The following is a 9900-nucleotide window of genomic DNA, read 5'->3' as shown; positions in this document are numbered from 1 at the left end:
ACACTATTTTCCTTCATTTCACTCTCCCCCAAAACTGAAATATGCTTAGATTTGGCTTAATTACACTCAAGATAACCTACCTTTAGGGGCACTTGCGAGGCTCAGTCAGTTGGGCATCTGAGTCTTGATGTCAGCTCAGGTCATGATCCCACGCTTGTGGGATCGAGCCCTGCGTCATGCCCCATGCTGAGCGCGGAGTCTGCTTAAGATTCTCTCTCCCTCTCCCTCTGAGCCTCTCCCCTGCTCGTGCACACTCCAAAATACAACACATAAATACATTTTTAAAAAATAAAACCTACCTTTAATGTTATTTTAATGGTGTAGGCTCTGGTTCTCTCAGGCCAGGGAAGAGTGGCAGCCAAGTGGCTTCTGGGTACCACCTCAAGGGACTATTACCCTATGCTCAGGAAATCATTGCAGACGATGGATAGAACACCTAGTCACTGCACTGTGTTAACCGTGCTGGGACAAGAGCTCAGGCCATCTTCCATACCTGCCCCGGATGGAGATTTCCCTCTGGCTTCTCCATGATACAAAATTGACTACTAGGCAGTTTCCTATTCCAGGCTTTTCTGTCACCTCTAGAACACATCACCTGAGAGTCTGGCCCCTGCTACCACACACAGGAGGAACTACGGTTCCTAAACTGCCTTGGCTCAGGGCATTTCTACTTGACTGCTCGCATCTGGAGTTTCACCTCCTCGCTCCTTGTTTTCGCATGTTCTTCATGTATTGGAAGACATCTCACCATCTTCCTGGTGATAGCTGCTCCTAGCCCCTACCGTTTTATAATTAGGGGCGTGACTTCCGCTATCAACACAGTGCTTTCTAAGGAGAAAATACCCAATTAACATTTGGCAAATAAATGAGCCAGTAAGCTGGATCTTTCATTTAATAAGATTTATTAAGATTATGCCTACTTCCTTCAGTAAGCCAAGCAAGTCCAGGTATATGTCTTTTAATTTTACAGAACAATAAATTAGTGGTTAAGGGAATCCAAAAATGAGCCACCTTTTACATTCCATTTTTTTCCCATTTTCTTTCACATTTCCAAGGAAATTCCCATTCCAGTGTTGTTATCTTGTCCCAGATCACAATATTTGATATTGTGATATTTGATATTTTGATATTTTATTTTGTAAAATATCAAAAGTCATATTCTTAAATCTGAGAAACATCAACAGATATGTGACAAATTCATTCACACACTTAGATTCTAAAGCTAAAAAACCTTCCAGTAAAAGAAACAGCATTTGAAAAACACCAAAAGGTAAAAAAAGATAAACTTCCAAATCATCTATGTAGAACAGGAACACAAAGTTGTTGCACACTGTGTTCTCCCCAGTTTGACCCTGACCCTCTACTCAGAGCCAGGACTGCCCTCTTCAAATAGAGAGTGAATATTTGGGCTCCCTCTTCGGTTGGGGCGGAAGCTGCTGATCAATGCTGTGCAATGAATAGCAGCAGTACTTTCCCCAGATCCAATTCTGGCCCAAGCCCTCTCTTTCTCGTATTTTAAAGCCTCCTCATACCAAAATGAGAAGGAAAGGGGGTCAATCCCTTTGATCTTAACCAAAAATTCTAGAACTCTCACCTTGGTGATTTCAACATGGGCCCTGGGACCCCACAGGAATTCATAGCGTGGAGGATTGCTGTCAGGCACCTGCCGGTATTCTAGGTAATTCTCATACACCCAATCTATGGTGATGAGCTTCCCAGGCTCCCCATAAATGAAATGCTCCCTCCCGGGATACACTCCCATAATATTCAGGAAATCCCAGAGGTCTTCCTCAGGGATGCAATTGCCCTCTATGAAGATCACACCCAGGATGATTATCAGGAGACCGTTCTTAGGCATGCCGTGGGTGTCACTAGACACCTCAACACTAGTGAGGTCCAGTGAGTTGACAAAGACATAGGAGGGGACAGAAATGTCCATCTCCCACATATCAATGCCAAAGATCACCTCCATAAACTTAGAAGCTTTCTTAAAGATCACAGGGAAATGTTTCCTGTACCTTTTCATGATAACCATCAGCATTTCTGCCTTTGTGACGAGCTCCTGCAATTGGTACTTAAGGATCATGAAATTCACTAAATCAGCTACCCTCTCATCTAGTGGGTCTGCGGGCGAAGATTCGGTGTCTGTTGAGGTCTGCGGGAAACATATATCTTCTTCTTGGCTACTGGAGCCTCCTTCTGATGTGCTCCGTGATACGGAGAAGAAGCAGGGGCTCTGAGGGTTGTGGGGAGGACTCAATGTTGTGGCGGGCTCCTTCTCAGGCTCCTTCTCCTCTTTGGAAACCGGGATCACAGGAGAGGAACACAGGGAGGAGGAAGTGGAGGGATAGGAGAAATTGAAAGAGCAAGAGGAGGAAGTCTCCTCCTCCTCCTCAGCCTTGAGAACATGGGCCACCGCCAGGTCCTGTATCTCATTTTGGGCCTGAAAGTCTGGTTCCAATGTGAGCCGCGGACGCTTTGGAGAGTGAAGCATGATGCCTCTAGTTGGCAGCAACAAGTAGAAGTGTGAGCGGGATGGTGGGAGATCGGGTGCCACAGGCCTGGAGACAGAGGGAGAGGATCAACAGTCTCAGTAGAGAAACACATCCTTGGCAGCTCTGACAAAGGCCAACTTACAGGCTCTTTTGGCGGCGGGGGTGGGGGGACGCTCTCGGGCTTCACAGGGCTCCTGTCTTCCTGGACAGTTCGTCCTCTGGAAACCTGTAGGAGGATGTGAGAAAGTTCCTGAGGGTGCAGCCAACCGGCACAGCTCAAGGCTTCCAGAGCCAACACTGGGCAGGTGGAGTCGAGCACTGGGGGGGTCCCTTCTGTTCTGACACGGGCGGGTCCTTGATAGACATTCAGGATGTGTACCTCACCTTGGCTCCTAGCACTGCCTGGGCCTCCTCTGCTCTGCTGAACTGAGGACATGTGTCTCACACCAAGACCTCACCTCATCATACCCGGAGCCCCGAACAGGCTCTGTGAGGTCCCTACTGCCCTGCAGTGGATGATCCCCTCTGTGCTCACTAAGGTTCTCCCCTTTTCCCTAACAAGACCTGCCCAACCTTGGCCCCCTGACCTTGGCCAAACCCTCCCCGACTTCCCTGCCTCTGCCAGCCTCAGGCAAAATTTTCTGCACAGGAAGTCACCTTCCGGAGACCAATGAGAAGGAAATGAAAGAGGAACACATTTGACCTTATGAGCCCAAGGCCTCCCTGGGTGACAGCAAAGGCCGGCCAAAGTCTGTGGGAATCCCTCCGTCCTAGGCGAGCGTTACCCTCGTTCCTCAGTTTGATGCCTGATAGGGCCTGTGACTCCTCCCTCTGCTGTCCTGAGTCTGGTCCCTTCAGAACAAGCCTTCACCTCCCTGAGACCACCAAGAGAGTGGCGGCACACCACATCTGTTCACTCTGGCTGGAGCCTCCCAGAGCAGACAGCAGGGGCAGGCAGGGCTGGGTGTGCCTTCAGTCCTCACTCAGGGTCCCTATCTGAAATCCTGGCAGTAACGGGGCCACCTCCCTCTGCTGACCTGACGTGGCTCCTCCTCAGAGCAATGCTCTCACCTCCCTGAGAAGCCCTGCACAAGAATGAAGAGGCAACACCTCTTGCCGCCTTTGCTAGGTCCTTCCAGTGCTGACAGCAAGGGCTGGTCCCCATCTGTTCTGTGGTAAGGCTAACCTCAATCCTTCCTCATGGCATTCATCCCTACTCTTGGCATGGCCCGGACTACCTGCTGCTGACTTAACATCACTCTCTTAGACTATGACCTCGCCTCTCTGGGACACCTCCCTCACCTTGGAGAAAGTGAGGGCGTGCCATATGCAGGCAACCCTGCTTGGGTCATCCTAGGGCTGAGAATAGGAGAAAGCCAGACCGTAGGGGATCTCTTCTTTCTGGGGTGCGAAGTACCTTTGTTCCTCACCAAAGGCCCTTACCTTAACTCCTAGCAGAGCTTGGGACTCCTCCCTCTTCTGATCTGATGTGGCTTCTTCAGTTCCCCTGCCTTCACACTCAGACTAAGGACCTCAGTTCCAAGTCCCTCAAAACAAAAGTGAAGAGACATCACAGCAAGCCACACCTTCCCAGGTCTTGCTGACATCAGGGGCGAGGCCTCATCTGCCCCAGATGCAGGGGGTTTCCCTCTGTCTTTCCTCAGGGTGTTCTTTCTTCCTGGTAGGGCCTGGGCTCACTTCCTCTGAAATCACCCTCTCAGACCAAGGCCTCACTTTCCAGAGACCCCCTCCACCCACCCCATGCAGGAAGTGAGGGTATAACACATCTGGGCATTCCTACTCAGATCCTCCCAGAGTGGATAAGTGGTGACAAGGTAGAGTTTCCGTGAGGCTCTTTCTGTCTGGGTTGGGGGGCACTCTTAGTCTTCCTTCAAGATCCTTACCTTACCTTGACTCGTCACAGATCCCGGAACTCTTCCCTCTGCTGATGTCACCAGCTCAGGCCAAGCTCTTCACCTTCCTGGGATACTCCAAACAAAAGTAAAAAGACACCAAATCCAGCCACTCCTGCCCGGGGTCTATTCCAGTGTGGGGAATACACCCAATCCTCCCTCGAGGTATTCATCTGTACTCCCAGCAAGGCCTGTCCTACCCTCCGCTGACCTAAAGTCTCCCGCTCCAACCAAGCCCTCACCTCTGTAAGACACTCTATCCCCTTGACTCCTGGTAGGGTCTGTGGCAGAAGTGAGAGTTCCTCCCACCTGGCTACTCCTGCTCAGATCCTCCCAGGGCCGTGATTCTGTGGGTCCTTCTTTTCAAGGAGAGGGGCTTTCAGGCTTCACACCAAGGATCCTTACATTGACTCCTGACAGGGCCTGGGAATCCTCCTCTTCTGAACTGCTGTGTCACCTCCTGAGACCAAGGTCCTCACCTCTGTAAGACATTCCCCCAGACAACGTAAGGAAATGCCACATCTGGCCAACCTTGCCTGTGGACTCCTGGGGTGGACACGAGGGGTGGGACAGGGCTGAGGCCTCCCCTCTCTTGGGGTATTTTCAAGGCAGGCCAAGACCCCATCTATCTGAGGTGGAAGGTCCTCTCCATCCTCCCTCATAGTCTTCTTCTTAATGACTGGCAAAGCCTGGGACTGTACCCTCTGGTAACCTGATGTTACAACCCTCAGAAACAGCCTCACTTCCCTCAGACTTCCAAAGTGTAAATCAGGAAACGCTGCGTTTGGCAACCCTGCTGTGTGGCCTCCCATGGCTGACAGCAGGGCTAAGTTTCTGTGACACCTTTCTGCAGGATGAGAGATACTCTAAATCCTCCCTCCGAGTCCTCACCTTGATACCTGGCAGAGGGCAGTACTCCTCCTGCTGCCCTTGGGCTACACCCATCAGATCAAGGTCTTCGACCTCCCTGAGACCCCGCACCAGAAAATACGGAGGGGAGGCCACATCCAGTAGCCACCGCCCTGGTCCTCCCGTGTTGCCAGCAAGGGCAGAACAGCACTGGGTCCCGTCTGGGACCCCTCTGGGGAAGGGGGCGCCCTGAGTCCTTGACCTGACTCCCGCTGGGCCCTGGGACTCCTCCCTCCGCGAAGTTGCCCTTGCCCCTTCAGGCCTACGCCTTCATTCCCCCGACAACCTCCAAGCAAAACTAAATAGAAGCCACATCCTGCCACCCCTGCCCTGGGTCTCCCAGGGCTCCCAGCAGGAGCCGAATCCCCTCTGCTCTGCAGGGGGGCCATCGCCTCTGCGCTCCCTCAAGCACTCAGAATGCTCCCTCAGACAAGGCCTCACTTCCCTGACACAGGCCCCGCCACGCCCTGGAAGAAGGGAGGGGACACCCCATCTGACCACCGATGCCCGAGTCCTCCCTCCGCGGGGACTGAGTGGGGCCCATCACGAAGCCTGCAAATAGTCACATTGACTCCTGACAGGGTCCGCATCCCCTCCCTCCTGCTGACCTGGGGACGGTCCCTCAGCCCTGGCCACCGTCCCCTAGAGATGCCAGGGACGGCAGTTGGGGGGGGGGGGGGGGGGGGGAAGGACCGCCACCTGGGCTCCACGGTCCAGCCCGGCTCCTCGGGGCTGACGGGAGGCGCAGGGGGTTCTGGGCCCCCGGCGTCCGCACTGGACGGTCCGATCACTTGCCCCCGGGTCTGCCCCTCGAAGCCCGCCAGGGGCCCGGGCTTCGCCCACCACCGAGCCGCAGCCACCTCGGCACAAAGAGCCGCCCGTCCCTCAGCCGCCCACGTCCGGGGCCCCGCGCGGGGCCTCGCGGGGCTGCGGGCAGGGGCGGCGCACGCCCTCCGTGGCGGGAGCGTCGTCCCCTCGCCGCCTGTCCGGCCGGGGCCGCGTCCCCCCGCCCCGCGAACAGGCCCCCGGCGCGCAGACCCCGCGGGGGGAGGTGCGGGCCCCCCGCCCGCCCCGGGTCCTCACCCGCTGCCCGGCGGCCGGCCCTCTGCTGGCCCCTGAGTCGGGGGGCCCCGCACCCCCAAAATGCACATCACCGCCCGCCGTATTCGCCCATCCCGCTTTGGGGCTTCCCCAGGGCGGCTGGCTCAGAGGGCCGTGGGCCGTGTCCCCCTCCTCCCTCAGGGACCTCACCCTGCAGCCTCGCAGAGCCCAGGCCTCCTCCCCCTGTGCCCTAAGTCCGCAACCCCCCGGGCCAAGCCTCGCGTCCCCCAGACGCCCAAGACCAAGGTCGCCAAACGCCACAGCCCACCACACGTGCTCGGGGCTTTCCAGACCTAACGGCACCGGCGGGGCCCAGCCTGGCCCCTCTCCCTGCGCGGGGTGGGGGGGTGGGGAAGCCTCCCGCCTCTCCCTCAGGGTCCTCACCTCCGAACTTGGTGCAGCCCGCGATTCCTCTCTCTTCTGACCGGAGTGGGCTCCGGTCAGGCCGAGCCTCACGCCCCTCACGCGCCCAAGACGCAAGGCCAGCCGCGCCACGTACGGGGACCCTGCCTGGGGTCTCCCCGGGATGACCGCAGGGGCGGGGCGTGGCTAGACGCTCCGTATGCGCGGGTGGGCGGTGCGTCCGCGCCTCCCGCCTAGCTGCTCTGAGGCCCCGCCCCTCAGGCTCCCCAGACACAAGTCGCGAAGTAGAACATCCGGGGACCTTGCCCCGTCTTTTCAGGGTTGGCAGTAAGAGTCGGATGGGAGTGGGGGCCCCGTGATCTGTGGTGGGGTCTCGCCTCACTCCTCCCGCGGGGTCCGTATCCATCGCTGGCAAGGGCTGGCACTCGTCCCTCCCCGAACCTGAGTCGGGCCCCCCCAGACGAAGCCTCGCGTCCCCCAGACGCCCAAGACCAAGGTCGCCAAACGCCGCTGCCCACCACGCGTGTTCGGGGCTTTCTAGAACTAACGGCACCGGCGGGGCCCAGCCTGGCCCCTCTCCCTGCGCGGGGTGGGGGGGTGGGGAAGCCTCCCGCCTCTCCCTCAGGGTCCTCACCTCCGAGCTTGGCGCAGCCCGCGATTCCTCTCTCTTCTGACCGGAGTGGGCTCCAGTCAGGCCGAGCCTCACGCCCCTCACGCGCCCAAGACGGAAGGCCAGCCGCGCCACGTACGGGGACCCCACCTGGGGTCTCCCCGGGATGACCGCACAGGTCGTCCGAGACCAGGACCCGATGTCTGGGGTGAAAAACCCCTCAGTCCTAGCTCGAGGTCCTCGCCTTGGCTCTGGGCTCTGGCTGAGCCGCTCTCCTCTCTGGAGCTGAGCTGAGCATGACCTGCCTGGGACCTCCCATTCTGATACCATGGGCGGCTGTCTGTGCGTCGCCCTGGGTCTGGGGACGTAGTCTTCGCAGTCCTCCCTCCAGATCCTCGGGATGCCTAGCAGAACCTGGGTCCCCTCCCTTCTCCTGACCTGAAGCTGGGCCCCTCACATCGAGGTTCTCACTTTTCCCTGATGCCCTAGTAGGGGCATCAGGGGACACCGCGTTTGGCCACCAAGCTCTAGGGCCTCCCAGGGCTGAAAGCAGGTCAAGGACTAGATTCTGTGGTGCTTCCTCTATTTGGGGCCAAGCTATATAGTCCTCCTTCAGGGTCCTCACCTTGATGTCTGGCGGAGACCAGCTGCTCCCTTCTGAGCACATCCAGTGACCATGCCCTGGAGCGTCCCGGGGCTAACCACAGAGACAGGGCAGGCTTCTTCTGGCCCTCAAATCCTCCTTCAGGACCTCACCTTGTCACCTGGCGAGATCTGGACTCCTCCCTTCGCTGACCTCTGTCTGCCACCCTCAGACCAAGGCCTCCACCTTCCCGAGACCCTCAAGCTGGAAATGAGGGGCCTGCTCAGCCTGGGACCCCTGCTCGGAGTCTCCCAGGACTCACATCAGCAGTAAAGCAGGATTCTGTGGGATAACCTCTGTTCTGGAATGGGTGGGCCCCTTAGTTCTCTCTTAAGGGTCCTCACCTTGTGTCCTGGCTTCTCAGTTAAACACCATGAGGGAAATTAGAAATCGTCCCTGCCTGCCAGCAACTCTTTGAGAATGGTTTCAGGTTCCAGACTATTTCATTCTCCAGTGCAGTGATTTTCTTTTTTTATAACTGTCACTCATAGCGAGAAATATACTATACATTGTGTATCTATCCAAAGTGTTTATGTAATATTTTTTTCATGAAAAAATACTTATCCTTACTATGGGTGATTCATTGTGATACTGACTATTCCGTTTTTAGTTCATACTTTATATTCTGCTAAACTAATTTTTTTGAAGATGAGTCCTTACTCATTAGCATGGTTTCAGATGATTATTAGGAGACTGGAGTCATAGTGCCTCAGTGAACCCCATCTTCCCTGCCGTTTTGACATTGCCCGCCCCCCCCCAGGGGGCTACTGGCATTTGTGCCCTGAGGCACGGTCTCAGATTTCTGCAATGAAACAGGAGCAGAAGTTGAAAAGGTTTGCTCCTCCCTGTCCTGCCATCTGCCTTCTGTTATTACAAGCTACGAAGTCTCCCCAGCTTAGGCCCAGAACTTCCTCACCCCAAACATAAGTACCTATTCAGCACAGTCCTCAGTCTCCCCCAGGGGTTTCTCATGTTTGGTTGTTTCGATTTTATTGTTGATATTTGTTTTTATCCTCCCTTCCGTAGTTTTCTGGGCTTCATTCTGGGAGAAGACAGCAGCCCAAGCTCTGTAGTCATCTTGACATCTACAGGTAAGACGTTAAGTCTGTAAATACGAATTGACATCTTTACTATGATGTGTATTCCACCAATGAATATGCTATACTGCTCTGTTTGTTTGGGACTTATTTTACCGGAATCTATCGGTAAACTTTTATAGTTGTTTCCGTAAAGATCTCATACATTTTTGTGATGATTCGTTTAAGGTAATTTTTGGATCCTGTGGCTGTTGGGATGTCTTCTATCACGTGTTCTAATTAGTTACTGTTTTTGTGTGACAAGCCTCTGGCTGTTTGTTAGAGTGAACTTATACTATTTTTCTGAGGTTTCGTATTCATTTGAATATTCCACATGCTTATTCCTTAGAATTTTCTACATAAGTGATCATATCACCAAATAGTATCTTTCTTTTCAGTATTCATACTCCTTACTTATATATCCACAACTATGGTTTTGCATTTCAGTGTAGTTTTGAACAGTTGAGGTGATAGCATATACCTCTATCTTTTCTCAGACCTTACTGGAAATGCTTCTAACATTTCACACGAAAGCATGTTTGCTGTAGATTTTAGGAAAGGGAAATTCCCTTGTAATCTTAGCTTGCTAAAAGATTTAAAAAAAAATTCCCATGAACTTGTGCTGAATTTCTAAGTTTTTTATTTCTGTACCCACTGATGTAATAATGTTTTCTTTTCTCCTGTTATGGACTGAATTACGTACCCCAAAATTCGTATGTTGAGTTCCTAAATCCTAGTAACTCAGCATTTGACTGAATTTGGAGATCTTGCCTTTAAAGAGGTAATTAAG

At 54.1% G+C, this 9900-nt stretch overlaps 1 pseudogene; it reads right to left on the bottom strand.

Annotated features, from left to right (window-relative positions):
• Positions 1-885: 885 nt before the first annotated feature.
• On the bottom strand, positions 886-6940 carry LOC109250482 (melanoma-associated antigen 10-like; annotated as a pseudogene).
• Positions 6941-9900: the final 2960 nt, after the last annotated feature.

Source organism: Panthera pardus, unplaced genomic scaffold, assembly GCF_024362965.1.
Source record: "Panthera pardus isolate Hobbes unplaced genomic scaffold, ASM2436296v1 HiC_scaffold_27, whole genome shotgun sequence".
Classification (NCBI taxonomy): Eukaryota; Metazoa; Chordata; class Mammalia; order Carnivora; family Felidae; genus Panthera; species Panthera pardus.
Note: the sequence above shows the minus strand (reverse complement) of the source record. Positions and strands in the feature narration are given on the sequence as shown.